This window comes from Danio rerio, chromosome 14, assembly GCF_052040795.2.
Source record: "Danio rerio strain M-AB ecotype USA chromosome 14, GRCz13ab, whole genome shotgun sequence".
Lineage (NCBI taxonomy): Eukaryota > Metazoa > Chordata > Actinopteri > Cypriniformes > Danionidae > Danio > Danio rerio.
Window position 1 is genome coordinate 33,242,874 of NC_141034.1, and position 21,506 is coordinate 33,264,379.

Genomic DNA, 21,506 nt, shown 5'->3' on the forward strand with positions numbered 1-21,506 from the left:
CATATATGCAAGATAAATACAATGTAGAATTTTTTTTTTTTATTTACTTAAGAACAATCAAATAGTACAAGAAAAAATATATAGTACAAGAACAAAAATGAACAGAAAAAAATGACACCATTTTGAAACACATTTACTTTTTTTACACTATCTTACAAGAAAGAATTGACATGTTTCAGGAAAATGTGCAGACATTATAGCTTTCCGTCTCTTTTCACTTATATGTCATAGTTAAGTTCCATAACATGCCAATTACATGTGATAGCAATTTCAAGTGTTCACACATACATTTTTTTTAGTTAGTTCTTAGTTATTGCCTTGATAATAGAAAATATGAGCTAGACATCATGTATGATATTTGACAAAGTGAGATATGAGCTATATGGGAAACATATGTGGATATAAACAAGTGATAAAGGAGACCTATATGACCTATATATGCACCTCAATGTTGCCTATATGTGGCATATATATACACATGTATGCAGCATATTTATTATTATATATGTGCATGTATACTACATATAGGTTTTATATATGTTCATATATCCTCATATACTGTAGGTGTATTCCATGTGGGTTGCTATGTTTTGTGAGATCAATGCAGTTAGCTGTTTTATCATTGTACAAAGTTCCATTACAAAACTCTCCATTACAAGGTATACCTTGTTTACAAACAATCTGTTACCAACATAATCATCTGGCCTGCTTCACGATGCCATTAAAAATAAAACTATCCATGTGTGGGCACTTCTGAAATTTATACATATATGTAAACCTGAAAATTGTACATAGATGTAAGCCAAGGATGTGTCAAAACAGACGTCATTTAACATTTCCATTTTTCCTATTGTTCGCAGATTCATGTGTGTCAGAAAATGAACAAGCATGTGTATACTGTAACCAGAGATGATAGACAGTATACCATAACCAAAGTTGACAGGTGTCAGTATAACAGTGGCCAGCTAGTAGGAGTTGTGTTAGTAGTAGTGATGATCTCACTCTTTTTGTCTCAAGAGTTGTAATACTGACTGACACTTAAGGCTATGGATTGCACAAGTAAAACCATATGGTTTATGTTGGTGCCATGGACCATACAGTATGATTTAGGTCAGTGTGACAGTAAACCTCACTCTCCTGGCTTCAAGATGAGCAGTAATGGCTGATTTTACAGACTCTAGTCTTTATCATTCTTTTTAGTTTATCTGCTTTCCAATTTGAAGTGGGGTGAGTTAAACCAGAGGTATAATGTTTGATGCCATAACCCAAGTAAGAATAAAGACGCCAGTGGGCAAACATTGACATGATGCATGGATAATGCTTCTATTCTTTTCAAAGGGCATGCTAGGACTTTCAGGAACTCAGTTTCATTTCTCATCTGTCAGGCTTTCAACAGTCTTGTGTCCCCATCACTAGTGAACCCTGTTGCACAAAACAAAGCCAAACAAATTCAACCTGGTTAAATCAGGTTGTTTCACGGTTTAATCCATAATTTGTGATTAACTTTGGACCTTACGCAGCTGAAATTGTGACATTATTATACATTATAACTCAGACCACAGGACAACCTTCCAGCAGCAACATTGTTTTCTCAGGAGGTCTCTCAACTAGGTAATAACTAGTGTCTAGGGCCATATCTCCTTAGCTTTAGTGGGCATCCAGGTAAGATCTGCAGAATGATAGCTTCTGGCAGGTTTAGGAGAGTGTTTCAAGTTAGCCATTTAGAACAAGTTGTGCAGGTAAACCTCACTTATTGTCCTACACTTCTGTTCTTGAGTGGAGTACTGGCAACTGATGCCAGAGCATGCAGTCTTTTGCATTTGTGTTAAGTGGCCACACCCCATGTACATAGATGTTTGAATCCTCTTCAAAGCAGCTAGAAGAACCAAAAGGGTCAGATTAGTAGGAGTGAGATTCAGAGGTATGAGTGTGTTGTAGACCTGTTAGTAATAACTATGCAGTTAAATCTTATAAGAGCCTGCAGGATTCTTATTTAATTTTTTATGCTTCATGTTGGAGATGCTGTATGTTCAAGCTAGTACAACCCATTAGATCAGTAGTCATCATTTACATCACTAGTCAAAGTATTAGTGCCAGTGGCAGAGTTTGCATTTTGATCATGTAAAAGTATCCATTGATGTCATGCTCTACAGTCCCTGACTAAAGTCACTTATCTATTTTGAAGAAACACCTTAACCTGACTTTCAATTAATCAATTGGTGTAAGAAATAGCTCATATGAAAAACCTCCCAAATTATGTTTAATGCACTGAAATAAATTATTTTCACAAAAAATAAAAAAAGAGTTTTTTAATCAAGACAGAAAAAATGTTGCCTGTACAGAAATTAAACAAATTTATTGCAAATAGAAAATATGTCAGCAAATTAAGTAGTGGTGCTGTGAGATTCAAACTTAATGGGCTCTATTTTGACGGTCCATGCACAGAGCGCAAAACGCAGGGCGCAAACGCTTTCAGGGCGTGTCAAGACGTGTTTTTGCTAATTTAAGGACGGGAAATCTGCCTTGCGCCGCGGCGCATGTTCTAAAAGGGTTGAGTTTATTTTCTTAATGAGTGATAGGTGTGTTTTGAGAATAAACCAATTAGAATCTTATCTCCCATTCCCTTTAAGAGTCAGCTGCATCAAGCCAAGAGCGCATTCGCTATTTACAAGACGCAAAGTAAGTCTAAGTGGAAAAAATGAGCATTTCACTAGCAAACAGTTAACAGATAACAGTTTTTTAACAGAAAACTGTTAAACAGAGCATCTACTGCTTGAGAATGAGAGATAATTGATCACTTTCACTTTCGCTCTTGGATAGGGAAACCTTTACGCACAGACATCAATTAGTCTATATATAAATACTATTGTTTGTTAAGTGCAAATATTTGTTTCAAAACTATTTCTAAATTCAGTTCTAATTTCCAGCAAACGAATAAATGAATAATAATAACAAAATGTGCTCAAAACCTGAGTTATATCCTAAAACACATGCTGTGCCCCATATGGTCTAAAACCTGACAGGTGGGCAAATCTAAGCTTGTTTTTAATAAAACAAATATAAATATGGATATAATAAATAATACTGCTAGTAATAATAACATTATACAAAAGCAAATTGTTATGAATGAACTGAAAAAGCCTCCAGAGATGAAGAAGACATAAAAGCAGTGGTTTTTCATATTTATGTAGGCTAGAAAATAATATGTTTTGTAATATTTTAATCCTTTATATTTATATTCTAAATATAATATATATATAATATAATATACGCCTCAAAACGACTCTTGCGCCAAGCTGAAACTACCAAAAGACTACTGTGCCACGCCTTGCGCCACACTGCGCCGAGTGTACGATAGGGCCCAATATCTTGTATGACTTTCATGAGCTTGAAGGACTGCATCCACGTGGTTTGGCCAGGATTCATACATTGTTATTGATTAAGTAATCAGGAATAGCAAAGAAAGCTTTATTGCATGACTCCCAGAGTTCATCAATATTCTTTGATTTTGTCTTCTATGCTTACTCTTTCATCCTATACCTTATATGCTCAATGATCTTTTTGTCTGGTGACTGGGCTGGCCAATCCTGGAGCATTTTGATCTTCTTAGCCTTAAAGAACTTTGATGTGAAGATGGAAGTATGCAATGAAGTACCATACTGCTGCATAATTTGGCTTATTTTATGATTGGGAATAGAAGAGAAAGCTAAGATTTCATGATATTTTAGACTGTTGATGTACAGATGTACAGATATACAGATCTTTCACACACCCCCATACTGGCTGTAACCCCAGACCATAATTTTTCTGCCACCAAACTTCACTGTTTTCTGGGTGAATCTCAGATGTATGCGGGCTCCAGTAGGTCTCCTGCAATATTTTGCAGTGACTAATTCAACAGAAGATTCATCTAAAAAATCTACCTTGTGTCACTTTTTCAAAGTCCATCCTTTTAGCTAGCAGTGAGCCTTGGCAAATGCCACAGTTTTTTTCAATTTCATTGATAGAACCAAGACAGAATTTTGAGACAGAATCCAACAAATTGTTGACTTGTTGACAGAAACTTAAGGTGGCCAGATCTTGTTGAGCTCTGCTGCAGTGGAAAATGGGCTGGATTTTTGAGCCAACAAATGGCCCCCTTGAGCAGTTGTCTTGCATGGTCTGCCTGACCAGGGCCTGTCAAAGATGTCTCCTGTTTTTTCAAAACTTTTTTTTTATTCTCTGTACTTGACGCTGAGTCTTCAGCCTCTTGATGATCAACACTTTAGTCTCAGGGTGAATCTTAGGCATGTTTGCAGAGGTCTAGTTGCAGTTAATGTGAAGGTCTAGTGTACTGGGGTTATTTTTATACACAACTGAGACCTAATTGATCCAATACTAGTCACAGGTGAAGCTCATACAGTATGACAAAGCGACAACATTTATGTCTTTGCTAAATTTAATTCAATGGGCCCTAACAAGCTGAAAATATTAGAATACTTTTTGACAGTTTCGTTTTGCACTGAAACATTGTTACAAAAGCTGTTGGGATTAAAATGAGCCATTTCTTGTAAAAACAAATGATTGATTAGAAATATATTTCATGCACATTTGCTGGTCAAGTTAGAGGTTCATTCCTCTGTGGCGACCCCTGATTAATAAAGGGACTAAGCCGAAAATAAAATGAATGAATGGATGAATGAATGAATTAATGAATGAATAAATTATGCATTGTCTAAAGTCTAGGGAAAATGCTGATTACATGCTTAAAGCACAGTCGCATAGCATGTTTTTACAAACCAGTTCAGTTAATGTGAAACGATTCTTAAATGCAACCAAAACTGTCAAATAAATTCATTTCATGCTGGTAGTGTCGCATAAAAATTCTATCTTAATAGTGCTATGAGGTCATCAGATGAATGTTTTATTAGGTGTCACTGGATGATGAACGATGATTTTTACTTTGCTTTCAAGCTGGCGAAAGTGCCTCATAAAAGACTCTCCGCAATATGATCTCTGAATGTTGAGATGATTACCTACCTCGCTAAGGCTGTTTTATTTTTAGTAAAGTGTGCAAAGGAGTGCTAAATTACCGCTTCCTTTCAATGAAAATGTGTCTGCGGGGAAAGAAAAGGACTAGTTTGCAAACAGTGAAAATGATTCTGATTTCCATGCATAGCTGGATTAAAGAATAACACAGAAACAGAACAAAATGTTAAAAGCAATTAGCTAATTCATTTGGCTCACTGTTTAGCTGCAAATTAAATTAATATGATACATTTAGTTTGCAAAATGATCAATGCCACTTTCTTTTAACCACCTTGACTCATGAGTCATCTATTATTTATATGATATTGGTGACCAATACATTCAGTCCATTTGAAACATCTTTGACAATGGAGATTGACAAGAAATCGTAGGAAAGAAAAGACATTGCAAGCTGGACTCAAACATCCATCACATATATACTGAACACTGATCCTGAAAATGTAGCCCTATATACATTGCTGGAGACCGCAAATTATGCGACAAGAGGTACGTTTGGCTGCATTTAATTTTTTAAACGAGCACTATGGGTCGGTATGACGCCATTCATTTTTGCATTTACCAGCTGACCGCTTACCTCTGTATGGACAGCTTTTCCGCTGTAACCTGTTTGTCCTGTTAGCTCGCCATGTACTTTGGCGGACTTGAGATGCAGAGAGGAGTTAACCAGTTAATCCAGTGAAGAACGTTTTTAAAAAGCAGGTAAGACAAAAACAGAAATACAAAAAATAAAATAATCAAGTAAATAACAGGGTGAGAATGTGGTCAAATCTGAAAACGTGATAAAAATGAAACGAGAGATTTTATTTTTCTGGGTTGCTTTTGAAAATTGTTGGTTGGGTTTGAGAAAGTGGGTTGGTGGGTCAATCAATAAAATTGGTTGGGTTTAGGCAGGAAGGATGGTGGGTCAGTTGATTGGTCAGCCAGTCAGTCATTCAGTCAGTCAAACAGCCAGTCAACAGTGACCTCTGGTGGGTTTACCCAAGAACAGCAGACGCGAATGGCACTAGCGAGAGAAATGTGAGATTTTAAAAAGCATACACAGAGGCCTCTCGTAGATTCGCGAAAACAAAAACTGGAAGAAAATGTACCCCCCTAGGCTGTATTTTGCAGTCTCCAAAAATTTATATAGGGGTACATTTTCAGAATGAGCCTGGGTTGTATATTCTTTATGGCATAACATTGTAGCGTCAAACCATAATTGCATAACATTGCAGCATCATCTAAAATATGCCAAAATATTTCAGCATATTTCCTTTAGGCAAAGCATTTGCTTTGTTCCGGTGTTTTCATGAGGTTTATTTCATCATTTTAGCCTACAAGTGTACCCGAGCATATGGCAGCCTGATGTTGTTTGACTGTGTAATCGTTTTAGCCATGTTTGAAAGGCTGTAACAAAATAACCACATATTAAATGAAGTGTGGCACATTTAAAGCTCTTGGTACCTGTTGCCATATTGCATTTACAGCTGTAGTGAAACATCTGGAGTCTTGTGTTGCATGACGCTGTGGTGACGTTATGGACAGTCTGAATCACTAGACAGATTTATCTAGTTGGGACATCAGAAATTGACTTCCAGTCTAATTGGATGAAAATATATAGCATGCAAGATGTGGGGAAGATTGAATGACAGTTTCGTCTGATTTCACCAGCTGGGTGGATGAAGGGTTGACAGTGGGCATGGCACAGGCTGACATGCCCTCATTGTGGAACAAAAGAATAATGCATGCATTCATGTCATCAGCAGCTGCTGTAGAAATAAAATATGGTAGGGCTGAAGCTCAAGCTCTGTCTGGGAGGCCAGCACAAATCTCAGATGCATACCAGGGTTCAAAAGTACACACTGAAATAGTTTTCATTTGATTTTTTATTTTATTAATAAAAAAAAAAATACTTCAAAAGTTTATTTTTAATTGTTATTCTTATTATTGAGGCCAATTGATTGCCATGAAAAAAAGTATTTCACTCAATTAGTTTTTTTTTCCCTTTCTTTTTGACATTTGAAAATGTATATTGTCCTTCAATTGTGTTTTCTCACAGTTGTCATTTATTATGTTATAAAATTGATATATTCAGATTAATACTGTTATAATCACCAGCAATTTAGCGGCTGCAGATCACTGGTAAACACAGTTCACTAAAGAGATACAAATCCGCCAGTATATCGACTACAAGTCCTGTCATGCAACACACACACACACACCTGCTCCAAGTCTTCATCGATTACACTCACATAGCTGAAGCTGCTTAAAGACTGATTAGTTGGACTATTTATGCTGCTGTCACACTAGAGTTTGTGCATGCGAAATTCTGTTGTTAGACACTGCGAAAAGGGCCGGGATTAAACAAGATGATTAGACATTAAAAAAGCTAGCGATTGGTTTATATTTGAAATTTCTGTCCAGAGAGGTCATGTTTTGATCCTCGATTGGTCTCTCACAGTCAAGTGATGCAATTTTGCAGGTCAGAGTTCACCAAGCTTAAACTTTGCAATGCAGTGAACTGTGAAACTTGACGCACAAGCTAGCGTTTTTCGGTCTGACGCATTCGCGTGCATATGAATGGAAGTCTATAGCGAAAAAAGTCCAGTGTGACCGCAGCTTAATGCAGCACACAAACACACAGACTTTGCTGAGTCTTGTTATACGGATTGTGACCATTACGATGTGTTTTCATTGCCTTGCATTCCATCTTTGTACCTTGCTTTGTTTAGTTTGTTTGTTGCTTGCTGCCTGCATTTTAACCATTCGCCTGTTTATTGCCCATAACTCTGGATTGTCCATATACCTTTGTTTGCTCCTGTGTTGACTGTTGCTTGCCTGACTATTCTCAGTAAACCTGCGTTTGGATCCGTACCCCTGTTGTCAGCGTTCTCTTGGAATTGAGATTGTGCGTCTACTTCAGAAGGAAAGGTTGATTGAGGAGTATGTGGAGAATGTCCTTAATCTGGCTATGAGGTATGTTTAATAATATTCTTTCTTGGTGGTTTATCTGAGCCTCTTTATTCATAGGAAGACAGCAAGACCCACTGGCAACAGGGCTTGCTGCTCACTCCACTGTTATACTGGCATCACCCATACTCCTGTCTTCACAATGTTTACTTCACATTACAAATATTATTTATTTATTTATTTATTTATTTATTTATTTATTTATTTATTTATTTATTTATTTATTTACCTGTTTATTTATTTATTCATTTATTTATTTTTCTTTTCCCATCTTTATTTAAAGAAATAAACTGAAATAGTTATTGTAAAACTCAGGAAGATTGATCTTTTGAGATTTTAATGTTTTTTACAGCAAGTGAACAATTAAGAAGAAACACAAGAAGCAAAACTAAATTACAGTTGAGCATGTGAATATATCAATAAGCACATACATTTATAACATTAACTTTGGGTTTCTTTAAAAGTTTACATGCATAAAAATAATATAAATAGAAAATATTGAAATGAATAAAATAAATTTATCAAACAACAACAAAAAGAACAACAATGATAATGACAATATCTCAAATAAAAAAATGTATCCAAAAACTTTAGTCTGAACTCAACTCTCTGATTTATGGTGGCATGTCGATAACTCAGATATCATCTTTATCTTATGGTCCCGGCATTGTAGCTGCACATTGTCTTCAGTCTTTGAGTACAGCAATGTACCTAATGAACTATGAAGAATATCTAGTTTTTCCCTGTATATATGCCACACAGATCATTTCTGCTGTGACAGAGACAGTGAGCACCTAATGCGGTGAAGCACTGTAATGCTGCACAGTGCCAAAAGAGGTCATGTGTGTGCTATGCCAGTAATACTCACTTAAGAGCATACATAATAATTGACTTAGAGCATATTGTACTAAAAATAAATAAATAAATAAATATATAAAACAATAAAAAAAAACAGTATAACATAGTTTAAGATATAGAATTTTGAAGGGAATACATTTGGAAAAGCTAAACATTACATTGTTCAAAGATAGAAAAAGATCAGACAATCCATTCTGTGTAAATTTAGGTTTTCCTGTGGTTTATGGAACTACTAACGGAGAATTAGATTTACTTAGTGCTCTGTATTTATGTTGACTCACAGTAGTTAGCCCCGCCCTTATTAACATCTCATTGGTTTGAATTGCTGCCTCTTGGTGAATTAGGTTAGCTCTGAAGTTTTGCATTAATGTAGAAAAGCAAATTATTTGGCAATATGTTCTTACATTGTTTTATTATTATTATTATTATTATTATTATTATTATTATTATTATATTTAATGTAGTATAATAATAATAATAATAATAATAATAACAACAACAACAACAACAACAACAACAACAACAACAACAACAACAACAATATTATTAAAAATATTTCATTATTATTATTATTATTAATATTATTATATTACTTAATAATAATACTACTACTACTACTAATAATAATAGTAGTAGTAGTAGTCGTCGTAGTAGCAGCAGTAATAATAATAATAAGGATAATAATAATAACAACAATAATAATAATGATAATAATAATAATAATAATAATAATAATATTATTATTATTATTATTATTATTATTATTATTATTATTATTATTATTATTATTGTTGTTATTATTATTATGTGTTCACTGAATAAATTGAATTGAAATGACTATACAGGTCCTGTCTGATTAGTAGATTGTAATTCGTCTCTCTGAGAGCAGGAATTCAATGAGGAAGAGAAGAGTCCATCTGTCACAAATAATGAACACTCTCCGTACACATTAAACCAGGAAATGACTATATAATGGCACCCGGTGGACAGAGGCACTATTTATGACAAACGTCCATCTTGTCAATTAGCCAGCACAGACACACACGTGCACACACTCGCACGCAAATGGCATCTTCATGCCAGGTATCTTTTAGATGGGCGCAGAGTAGAGGAGCGGGGCTAAATTGGCTGATTTTAGCTCTGAGGAAAGCTATTATAGTTTGGCATTTAAAAATGGTCTTTTCTAAATGCTATTTTTGAATGTACTTTCCATTTCAGGTTAATTTTTTTACGTATTAAGATTTTCTAAGTCTTTGTTTCAAAAGCACATTCAATTACATTTTTTTTCTAAGTATTTTAATATTATTTTTTTGCAAACAATGTATCATAAATAAAATACACATCTAAAATAAGCACAAAGCTTGCAGTATAATCTGACCATTGCTGCATTTCCAGCACAGCTGACAGAAAAGACAGAGCCGCCTCAACTCAGCAGTGTTAAAGACAGCTTTAGATTGGCAAAATCCGCAGGGTGAGCTTCTCCCACAAGAAAAAAGGTCAAACTATTTCTGCATTCTTCATTAACTCATATGACATGTTTTATTTTAGTCTTTCATTATTTTTCTTTTAATTGTTTTACTTATCTTTTGTATGACAATTATACTAGCTGTGACACAAAGGGAAAAACTGAGCAATATAGTTAGTGCATTTTAAAGAAATATGCTGAAGTACTAACTGAATGTTTCAGTGCATGTTAGTAGTAATTATATTAAAGATTATTTTATTCTTAAGTAATATGCATTTACACTTTATTGGTGTGTAGGAAATTGTTGTTTCAGTTAGCCTATAATAAAGTAAAAGTTCATCCACTATGTAAAAAATTGTAAGTGAGTTTAAAACATTTGGGCACAAGGAATTATTAAGTTTGTATACAATGAAGGCGATACAGCTTTATTGTACATTTGATCATTTTATTTCTGTGCCTGTATACTGTTAGACTCCTATTGAATATTTGCTTTATTTGTCTCTCTAATTTGTTTATTATATTTTATGTAGATGCACTCCCCTACAAAATCATCCCAATCAAGCTAAAATTCAAATAGAGCAATTCTTGTGGAATATTAAAATATAATTTTTAAAATTTTAAGCAAATACACTTGAAATTAGGTGTCTAAACTCTCACCGTGCGTTACGTTTATTTCTCTGCTTTTGAGAGTACATAGGTTGTGTATTCGTCATCGCTGTGCATTATGGGATTGATTGAGTGCACTTCTGAATGGCCACTATGGTTTCGGACATCACTAGAAATGGTTGCATTTAAGGGATTACTGTTACAGTATTTGAAAAACAGTAATAAAAAGTACCCTGATGGCCTACTAATTCTGGAAAGATTCTGTAGTGTGCATCCAATGGATACTTTACTGTCCCATGAGGTCTCACAAGAAAATGTATGAATTGGTGTAAAGCAAGTATAGAATGTCCAAATTCCATTCATTTCCAACAAATGACAGTTGTGATCTAAAATAAAATTAAAAAAAATCATAGAATTTGTCATTAACTTTTCTACTATCTGTCGTGGTAATTGAAGCTCATGGCATCTCCTGTTCTTTGCTTGTTTTGAGTCAGACTTTAAATTTTGTTAACCTGAGAATCACTGACTGAATCATTTCAATCAGTAAATCGTTAACTTAAGACTCACTCTAACTGGAATTTTTGAATCAGTAAATTGTTAACTGGAGAATCACTCTGACTGACTCATTTGAATTAGTGCGCTGTCGTCTTCAAAATACTGTAGGCAGTCTGTCATTAATGAAATTGTAGAGTCAATTCACTTAGCATTAAATAACTCATGAAAAATAATTCCTGTACTTCGCATTTATGCAATGTAGTGGGATAAAAGCATTGACTTTATACTAAAATGTTTTTTTTTTTAAACTACAAAAAAAAATGTAACCTATTGTCATTTCTGTTGGGAATTGTACTACACTGTAAAAAGTGATTCATTACTTAAAGCGAGTAAACCAATTGCCTTAAAAGCAACAAGTTGACTTTATAAAAATAGTGTAAGTAAACCCATTGTAACTTGGAATTGTCAAACTGACAGCATTTTTATAATTGTGCTAATTGCACTCTTTAAAAAAATAAAAATAAATAAATCTCTTTTTTTCAATACACTTTTATTATATTTGTTTTTTTCCGGATTTTCTGTATCTAGCAAAATGACAGTAACTAAAATAAATCTGCTCTTCCAGACTCCAGTGTTTCAACAAATTCAATACAGACTAAAAGTGCAGATTTTATAGACTAATGATGCACCAAATATGTAATATTGTGATAATTACAGTAATTATTTATAAACAGACTGCTAAAATAGTCTGACATTGTAAAAGGGATTAGTTGATTTTAAAAAAAGTGATTACAATTAGCATAACTATAAAAATTAAGTAGACTTAACAGTTCCAAGTTACAATGGCTTTTCATTATTTTTATGAAGTTAACCTGTTGCTTTTAAGGCAGTTGGTTTACTCGCTTTATGTAACCAATCACTTGTTACAGTGTACACATTTGCAATAAGGAAATTACATATACATTATATAATACTGTATATAAGTGTACATACAGTATAGCATAAAATAACATACTACTGTGAAGTATGTGAAAAAGTAGAAAAATTAAAAATCATGTTTATAAATGGCCATAAAATTGTAAGCCACGCTCAATTAGGTGGCATTTTAGTTCATTATTATATCTGCTAGAACATCCTCAACCACATATGTTAAAATGTTTCAAGTGAAAAACTATAAAAATGTCCAAGAACATTTCATTTGTTCCACATATGGTTTGACATGTGGTATGAAAGTTCATGTGAAGTTCATGCGCTTTTTCTTTGAGGTATTTTTTTTCTATATACAGTACTTACACTTACAATTTTAAACCCATTATAAGTGCACATTAGACACACTTAAGTGCACTTCTGTTTCACAAGGGCAGGCTGAAGAAAAGAGTAAAAGGCAGAAATATATTAGAGGAAAGGAGGGATATGTGAAACTGGTCTCCAGGAATAAGCAGGACAGAGCGCTGCAGTTGTTGTTCTCTAAGTAGCAGCTAATGAGATCAGACAGAAATCTTTGCGATGCTGAGTGGCAGTGCTTCTATTAAAACCCCATGCTTTGCTCCATCCAAGCCTCTCGTCTCTGTCCTTCATCCATCACACATGCCTTGTAGGACTGGACTGAACGTAGGAACAAGATATTTCAAATGAAGTGTACAAAGAGGAGCCGTAGCATTGTGGTCCTTCTGTAGTGCATTATGGGTATTTTTTGTGAATAAGAACAGCTCTTGAGGGATGCTGGTATTGTTGAACATAACTGTGTGTGTGTGTGTGTGTGTGTGTGTGTGTGTGTGTGTGTGTGTGTGTGTGTGTGTGTGTGTGTGTGTGTGTGTGTGTGTGTGTGTGTGTGTGTTGAGAGAGAGGGAATATTACTTCTGAAGAACATGTTCTGGATGAGATCTTTGAGGTTTTGCAAGTGCATTCATTCATTCATTTTCCTTTGGCTTAGTCCCTTTATTCATCAGGGGTCACTACAGCGGAATGAACCGCCCATATGTTTTACACAGATGCCCTTCCAGCTTCAACCCAGTCCTGGGAAACATCTATAAACCCTCATTCTCACACATATACACTGCATTTAATTTAGTTAATTCAATTTTCCTGTACAGCATGTCTTTGGGCTGTGGGGGAAACCTGAGCACCCGGAGGAAACCCACGCGAACACCGGGAGAACATGTAAACTCCTACATTCATTTATTTATTCATTTAATATTTTTTTCTTTATTGTTGTTGTTATCATTATTTTGATTTGTTTTCCGGAAGGAAAATGTACTTTAATCACATTCATTTAGTAACTTTTTTTCATTAAAATGTCGTTTATGAGGATTATCTATTGTTTAAGTTAGTTAGTTAGTTAGTTAGTTAGTTAGTTAGTTAGTTAGTTAGTTAGTTAGTTAGTTAGTGCTTTACATATATTTAAAGAGAACAAAACATTATCTTAACCCTTTTGTGTTCTATGTACTCTGGGGTAATTTTGAGTCTTAATTCTGCCATAACATTTTCTGTGTTTCAGCTAGCAGAATAATATTTGGTAACTCATCTTATTTTGCCACATATTTTCAGGACAAAAGCTTTAAAATGTAATTAAAATGTTTGTAAAGAACTAATCTAAACACTTAGCAAATTTACTACCCTTTTGTTATGTTAGAGATAAAACATCCACCAAATCAAACTGCTGTAAAAATGCATCAGATAATTTTGAAGGACATCCTGGGATTTTTTCACGATCATCACGTTCACAGGAGGTTTAACGTCTCATCTGAAAGATGGCACTCACTGAGCACTATAGAGTCCCTGTTAGTACCCACACAGACCGCAGGTTGAGTGCCCCCTGCTGGCCTCACTTTCGGCAGCAAGCGACCTAGCTTTCCCATGTGGTCTCCCATCCAGGTACTGACCAGACGCAGCCCTGCTTAACTTCAGTGGGCGACCATGTGAGAGTGGCAGAGAGCTAGCTGCCGGTAAGAATAAAGTATGAAGTATAACAGCAAATCAAAGTGTGTATGTGTGTGAGTGTGACCTTTGCGCACTTATCTTGATGTCTGAGAAAGTCAAAATATGCATCCCAGCTCTCAGAACTACATGGAGTAAACAAAAACAAAGACTGTGTATTTATGCACCATCGAATGTGTTTATAATGGAAGTCAATGGGGCAAATACAGCCATCAAGCAATAAATTAGGGAGAAAAAAAAGGAAAATCTAACAATGCATTAAAGCCAATGTTGTTACTAATCATTCACATGTTCAAGACTGTAATAAAAAGTCTAAAAAATCCTGACCACAATTACTTTTTATAGACAAAACATGCCATTTTGTGTATTTTTTTTCACCAAATCAGTGACATAATTTGTGAGTTTGGCTGTTAAAAAGTTAATATCCTGTAATTAAAAAAATGAAAAATAAAATAAATAAATAAAATAAAAAATAGTAGTTTTTAACAGGACTGATGTTAATAACAAATATATGCAAAAAAATAAAATAAATAAATAAAAATTTAAAATAAAAATTATCTGATGCATCTTTACATTAGTTTAATTCAGTGGTTGTTTCTATCCCGAACATAACAAAAGATTGGTCAATTTCAACAGTGCACAAGAGTTAAATGTGAACTGATTGGTTCAGGACTTGAAATATTCCTCAATGAATCATAACTATATACATATGTTGTTGTTGTTGTTGTTGTTGTTGCAAGAATTCTATGAAAATGTCAAGAACGCTTTACATCTATCTTGACTAAATCTCTACTCTCTGTTGAATATATGTTGTAAACTATAATAAAAAGGATGCTATGATGAGAGTGCCAATAATACCATGCTTTGTAAATGGGTCTGCTGCTTGGAAATCAATTGAATTGGCTGTTGCACTAATTTAAATGCATGTTCAAAAGAGCCCATGTGCTCTCCGTTCATATTCACAAAATCAGTGTGTTGAAAAAAAGGCAAAAACGTGTGTATTTGCACAGTATGTGGATCAGAGCAGGTGCATGTTTGAGTGGCGATCATTGAGCTTTATTTTCTCCGGTTTTAGACGCTAAGCAGAAGGACGTAAGAGACAGATGTCTGCGGTCCCACTGTGTCTCTCTGGTAAGAGAGCAGTGATCATGGGTGTGCGATTCATCCTAGAGGGGGTCCTTCAAAAACACGCTGTACTCGTATTCAGAATGCCAGCGAGGGCTTTTCAGAGGAAATGCCAGCTTTTTCTAAGACTCGCATTTCCACTGTGAAGAACCCTTTGGACTCTCCGCTTCAAATAATGATTGACACGGCGAACTGATTTCATACCTCACTCAATTTCAAAGCACTTAGTAAAATGACATGTGTTTGAAGATGACGGCGACGTTCTCTGTATAGCACATGTAACAATGCAAAAACTCAAAGCTGAAGTCAGAAAGCAAACGATAAAGCATTGAAGAACATTTGGCCAGATAAAAGACGGCAGGCCTGTGGAAATGAGAGCTTCTACTGCACAAGTGTTTTTGTAAACAGTTTAATATTTCATGAGATTCAACCTAAACCTTTCCTCCCATTGATCTGGTTCCTGAATCAAACCTTTTCTTAATACATCTGCTGCAAAACTTTCTTTTCATCAGAAAGTTTTCAACAAGAAAAGGGAAACATCTGGGGGGATTTTTTTAAATAGTGGAACAGGTGTGTGTGGCATTTGTTATGGATTTATATTAACAGGGACTATATTCTCTGTAGACTGCCATGCTAAAAGTTTAACATAGTTTCAGAATAAAATCAGAAATTTCCTTTTAATGAGTTTGTTCGTACTTGTTCGTTTTCATGTAGTTTTTTAATTTATTTTTTTGGTCTGGGCCAAAAGGAAAATATGGTAACACTTACTGCTTAATACTGTTAATACTGCTCCTTCAACAGAAATTTAACTGACTATAAGAAACTTTTCAAGTACATGTCAACTTACACTAACCCTAACTCCAACCCTAACCCCAACCTCTACTTATAATTTAATGAGAATTAGTTGTCATGTAGATGCAATGTAACAACTGGACCATCAAAATAAAGTCTGACTGAACATACTTTTAATACTGGTTTGCTTGGCTTTCAGTGTCCATTGTAAAACCAAACTTAGAGGTGGGGTTAAAATAAAAAGAAGAAGCATACTGAAAACATAATTTTAAAACAATGCTGTGTGTTGGGCTAAATACAGACTTTGTGTGCATGTACATAGGATGGTACTAAGAGCTTTTTTTAATGCCTACTTATTTTTAATTATTAAATTAGTTCACAAAAGATATGTTTCCATGCAACCAGACATTCTACTAAAATAAAAAATAATAATTATAAAAAATAAATAAATAAAATTTGAACATTTTCACAATGTGATTTTGAAAAACATCCAATTTACATGCACAATGCAAGATGTTTTCATGAGTCTCATTAATGTGCAAATGTGTATTTTTTTTTTTTTTAGTCTTACAAGCTAAACACTGAGAAAGACTGAATATTTGATACATATTTGCTAATGAAGCTTCACCAACATATGCTCTCATGGCGAAACTGACTCATAGTATCTTAAATTATACTGGAGGCGTTCTCATATTTGAATGTTGCAACTGACGTTGTGCCCATATTTTGTTTTATTCATAATGTGTAATGCGCATGCAGAGTGGTTTACATAAGCTGAGATCTTTTCATTTAGATTTGCAACACTGAGTGTGTGTAAACTTTTCTTCAGCAACCATTTACCTGATGGATGCTGCTATTTCTTAAGGGGAATCCTACTTTTTTCTGCATCACATTTTACTCAAGTTAATACATGGAGTTCAGATGCAAAAAACCCCTAGGTGCCATCTGAACATTTATAATAAGCATAAAATAAAACATTTAAAATAAGTCTAAAATAAGCATTTTTCTCAGCTTATGTTTATGTTCAGTTATTTCACTTTAAAGTCAATACCTATATATATATATTTTTTTATTTTGCCATGAAAGTAAAATTACAGAACATACTGTACAATGTACAGAACATACACATTTGTATCTGAAGTCTTCATGGATGTACTGTGTATTCAGCATACAGTTGAAGTCAGAATTATTAGCCCCCTTTGCATTTTTATTTTTTTATATTTCCCAAATTATGTTTAACAGAGCAAGGACATTTTTACAGTACCTCTGATATTTTTTGTTCTTCTGGAGAAAGTCTTATTTGTTTGGCATAATAATACGAGAATAAAAGCATTTTTTTTTTTTTTTTAAAGCAAGTTTAACGTCAAAAGCCCCTTAAAATAGCCCCTAACCTGCCTAGTTAACCTAATTAACTTAGTTAAATGTCACTTTAAGCTGTATAGAAGTGTCTTAAAAAAATATCTAGTTAATATCTAGTGTCATGTGTCACGGCAAAAATAAAACGAATCAGTTATTAGAAATGAGTTATTAAAACTATTATGCTTTAAATGTGTTTAAAAAAAATCTCACCGTTAAACAGAAATGGGGGAATAAACAGGCGGGCTAATAATTCTCACTTAAACTGTGTATGAGTACACACCTTACAGAGACCCTTTTAAATTCATATTATCTATAGGACGCTTAACAATAATATATTCAGTATATAATATTTGTTAAAATATATAGCTCACTTAAAAAAATCAAGTTGAATCAACTTTTATTCCCATTATTGCACATAACTCTATTTAAGTTAAACTTAAAGTTAAAATAGCTCTGCAGCAAGTTGGCTTACACTGTTAAGTTGAGTCAACATTTTTACAGTGCAGTACTGAAACCAAATCTGGAGCAAATCTAACAGATAAACTTACAATAGCGGTCAAAAAAACCAAGTACAGACAAATTTATATGTCAGGGGAAGATCAAGAGAAACAAAATATATATAATAAATATATATATAAATTCATTTATTCAATTTCTTTTTGGCATATTCCCTTTATTAATCTGGGATCACCACAGCGGAATAAATCGCCAAATAATACAGCATATGTACACTGTGGATTCCATTCCAGCTGCAACCCATTACTGGGAAACACCCGTCCACTCTCATTCACAAATACACAAAAGCCCAATTACCCAATTCATCTATAGCGCATGTCTTTGGACTTGTGAGTGAAACCGGAGCAACCGGAGAAAACCCACACAAACACGGGGAGAACATCCAAATTTCACACAGAAATGCCAACTGACCCAGCCAAGGCTCCAACCAGAAGCCTTCTTGCTGTGAGACTAGCCACTGCTCCACAGAGTTGCCCAAAATATATCAAATAAATATTTAAATGAAATATTTTTGCACTATTTCACTTGAATTTAAATGTAGTACTTTTATATTTCAAAAACATTTGGCTAAAATATTATTTTAATAAATATACCTGTTCAAATGCACCAAATACGGGGTTATTAAAAAATAATGCTACAACTTTGAAAATCGAGAGCTCTGCAAAGAAGAAAATGAGAGCTAAGCTCTTTCTGTCATCAATTTAAGTAAGCTTTGAAGTATTGGAAAACTTTATGTACTTTTTCACATTGATTATTTATCGAAGGTTCCATCATGTTTATCTTATAAAATACAGATTTTAAAAGTTGTGGTTATCTTTTTGAATCACCATATTGGCTATTCAGAGAGATCAGTAAAAATATATCTATTTTTAAATGGGGTAAATATATTATCATTTCTCCTTTGTCAATGGTCATTAAAATTATAGATTTTATCACTTACTACTCATTAGGCTATCAGCAATCCTGTTTTTGCCACAAGGTGCCATTCTTGGAAATGAGTTTGGAAAAGCCACTTTTCACAATCCTGCCTACATTTTGAAAAAACAGTTAACTATGCTACAAATGTACGCAACAAATGATGCTAACAAATTAAAATTGACCATTTGAACAAACTGAGTTTTGTTACTGCTAGCTCATTTGTGTTTGATGCAATGGCACAAAAGAAATGATGCAATATTTTGTCACAACACCCTGCCTTCAAGTGACACATTTTGAGATAATAGCATAGTTACTTTTAGCTGTTTACTTCTCTGCATTTTTTGATCATGCAGCACAAAAAATGACGTGCTTTACATCTCTTGCAGTTTTCGGCATCAACTTTGAAAATGGCTGTGCAGAAACGATGTTTGCAGGTGTTAATGGTCTTACAAACTCTGTTAGTAATCCTTCATGAAAGTGGAGCCAGTGTTTTGGGCTGATTGAAGATGGACAGATAGCATTCTGTGTGGCTTGATGAAAGAACAACACAAAGAGAGAAGCTTCACCGTTACATCGACAAAATGTCAGAGCTCAACACACAGCTTCAGGACAAATGAAGTAGATCAGAGCTCTGCCAATTAAAAAAGAGGGATCTCACATGATTTTGCCTCTAAAGACACTACTTTCTTTCTTTCTTTCTTTCTTTCTTTCTTTCTTTCTTTCTTTCTTTCTTTCTTTCTTTCTTTCTTTCTTTCTTTCTTTCTTTCTTTCTTTCTCTCTCTCTGTCTCTCTTTCTTTCTTTCTTTCTTTCTTTCTTTCTTTCTTTCTTTCTTGTTTTACCTAAGCAGCCTGTTAAGACAACATTCAAACAAACAACCTCTGTTCAACTTTTATTTTGAAATATCTTGCTTAAATATTTTTATGCATATTCCTTTTGTAAAAATAAATATTCATAATTACAAATTAATTAATACTTCATTTATACTTGTATTTTATGAGATAAAACACTTCCTGTTTAGTCACTTCCTGTTAGTGTTCCTGGTTCTGTTTAAAAGCAATGTTAGACATGTTTTTTTTTGTGAAATATAAGGCATCCACTTAAATTCATCATAGAAGCAGTGCCGTAAGTTCATGTTTTTTACATTCAACATTGAAAAGATACAATGTTTTATAAGTTTGTTCACTATTGTAAACCCTACTGCAAGGAGAACTGTAGTTTGTTTGCTGTAGTCATATTAAGTGCAGTTTTTTCACAGTTATCACCACAAATGCTAAAAAGAAGAGTGACAGTAAATGATCAACTTTACTATGACTCTAGGCTCTATTTTATCGATGTAGGTGCAAAGTCTAAAGCACATGACGGAAAAGCATTAAGGGCATATCCGAATCCACTTTAGTTTTTTTAAGGATGGAAAAATACGTTTTGCGCCCTGGCGCAAGGTCTAACAGGGTTGTGCTTATTCTCTTAATGAGTTATAGGTGTGTTTTGAGTATAACCTGCATTAAACCAGTCAGAGTATCATCTCCCATTCACTTTAAGAGTCAGTTGTATCGTGCCATGGTGCATTTACATGAGCCTCCTTCATTTGGCCTCTTTACTTTCTCTTTACTTTTACTCTTTAATTTACTCCTTTACTTTTGTGGATAAGGAAACAGTACGCACTCCACTGAAGACATCTATTAGCTTACATATTCAATTTTGTTTATGAAATGCAAAGATTTGTTTAAAAACTACTTCTCAATTTAGTTCTAATTTCCAGCAAACAAATAAATGAACAATAATAACGAATTGGGGTCAAAAAAACTGACTTTATCCAAACACTCGTCCTAATTCCTACAGTATGCCCCATATTGTGATGCATACATCTCAAAAACTCTAAACTTGTTTTTATTTTTTAAAGTTCTTGTATTGGGGTGGTATTTGATTTGTTGCACACAAAATAAACAAACCTGTATTTGTGCTTGTTTATTATGTATTTATTTATTTTTAACCATAAAAAATACTGTGAAAAGTAAAAAAAAAAAAAAAAAAAACATTTTTATTTTTTAACAATTTATTTTTGCAGTTGATTCATTGACTGATTGGTTGACTGATTGAGTGGCTGCTGTTTTTCTTTCGTTCCTTCTCATTAAATACTACAACAACATTCATCTCCATATTTTTTATTATAATACAATACTTTCCAGTTTTTTATTATAATGCTTATCTGAAAATACACATACCTACAGACGTCCCCCTGTCTCGCTCAGTCTCTCTGTCTCGCTCAATCAGCTGTCTCTCTCTCTTCCTCCAGTAGCAGGAAGACATCTCGCATTCATTATCCCTTGGCCTTGGCTCGTGCTGCTGTCCTCCCTTCTGCACTGCTCAATTACTCTGTCTTCCTGGAGCGTGTGGTGGTGTCAGGCTACTGTAATGACTTTCTGATTATCTGTCTGTCCGTGATGAATGAGATGGAAA

At 34.1% G+C, this 21,506-nt stretch overlaps 1 protein-coding gene and 1 long non-coding RNA gene across 3 annotated transcripts in view; one reads left to right on the forward strand and one right to left on the reverse strand.

The window, feature by feature from the left end:
* tenm2a (teneurin transmembrane protein 2a) overlaps positions 1-21,506 on the forward strand; it is a 1,216,147-nt gene that overhangs the window by 536,589 nt on the left and 658,052 nt on the right. Inside the window, exon 3 of one of the 2 annotated variants that reach the window (XM_087281560.1) lies at positions 7,860-7,983. The exons of the other annotated variant lie outside the window; for it this stretch is intronic. The gene's annotated coding sequence lies outside the window, so the exon portion shown is untranslated. The remainder of the gene's footprint in view (positions 1-7,859; positions 7,984-21,506) is intronic. 2 annotated transcript variants of the gene reach the window in all.
* LOC141377533 (uncharacterized) lies at positions 46-21,424 on the reverse strand. The gene is made up of 3 exons (XR_015507581.1): positions 21,272-21,424; positions 5,603-5,668; positions 46-1,422 (listed from the first exon to the last, which is right to left on the reverse strand). It is a non-coding gene; the product is annotated as an uncharacterized LOC141377533 (long non-coding RNA).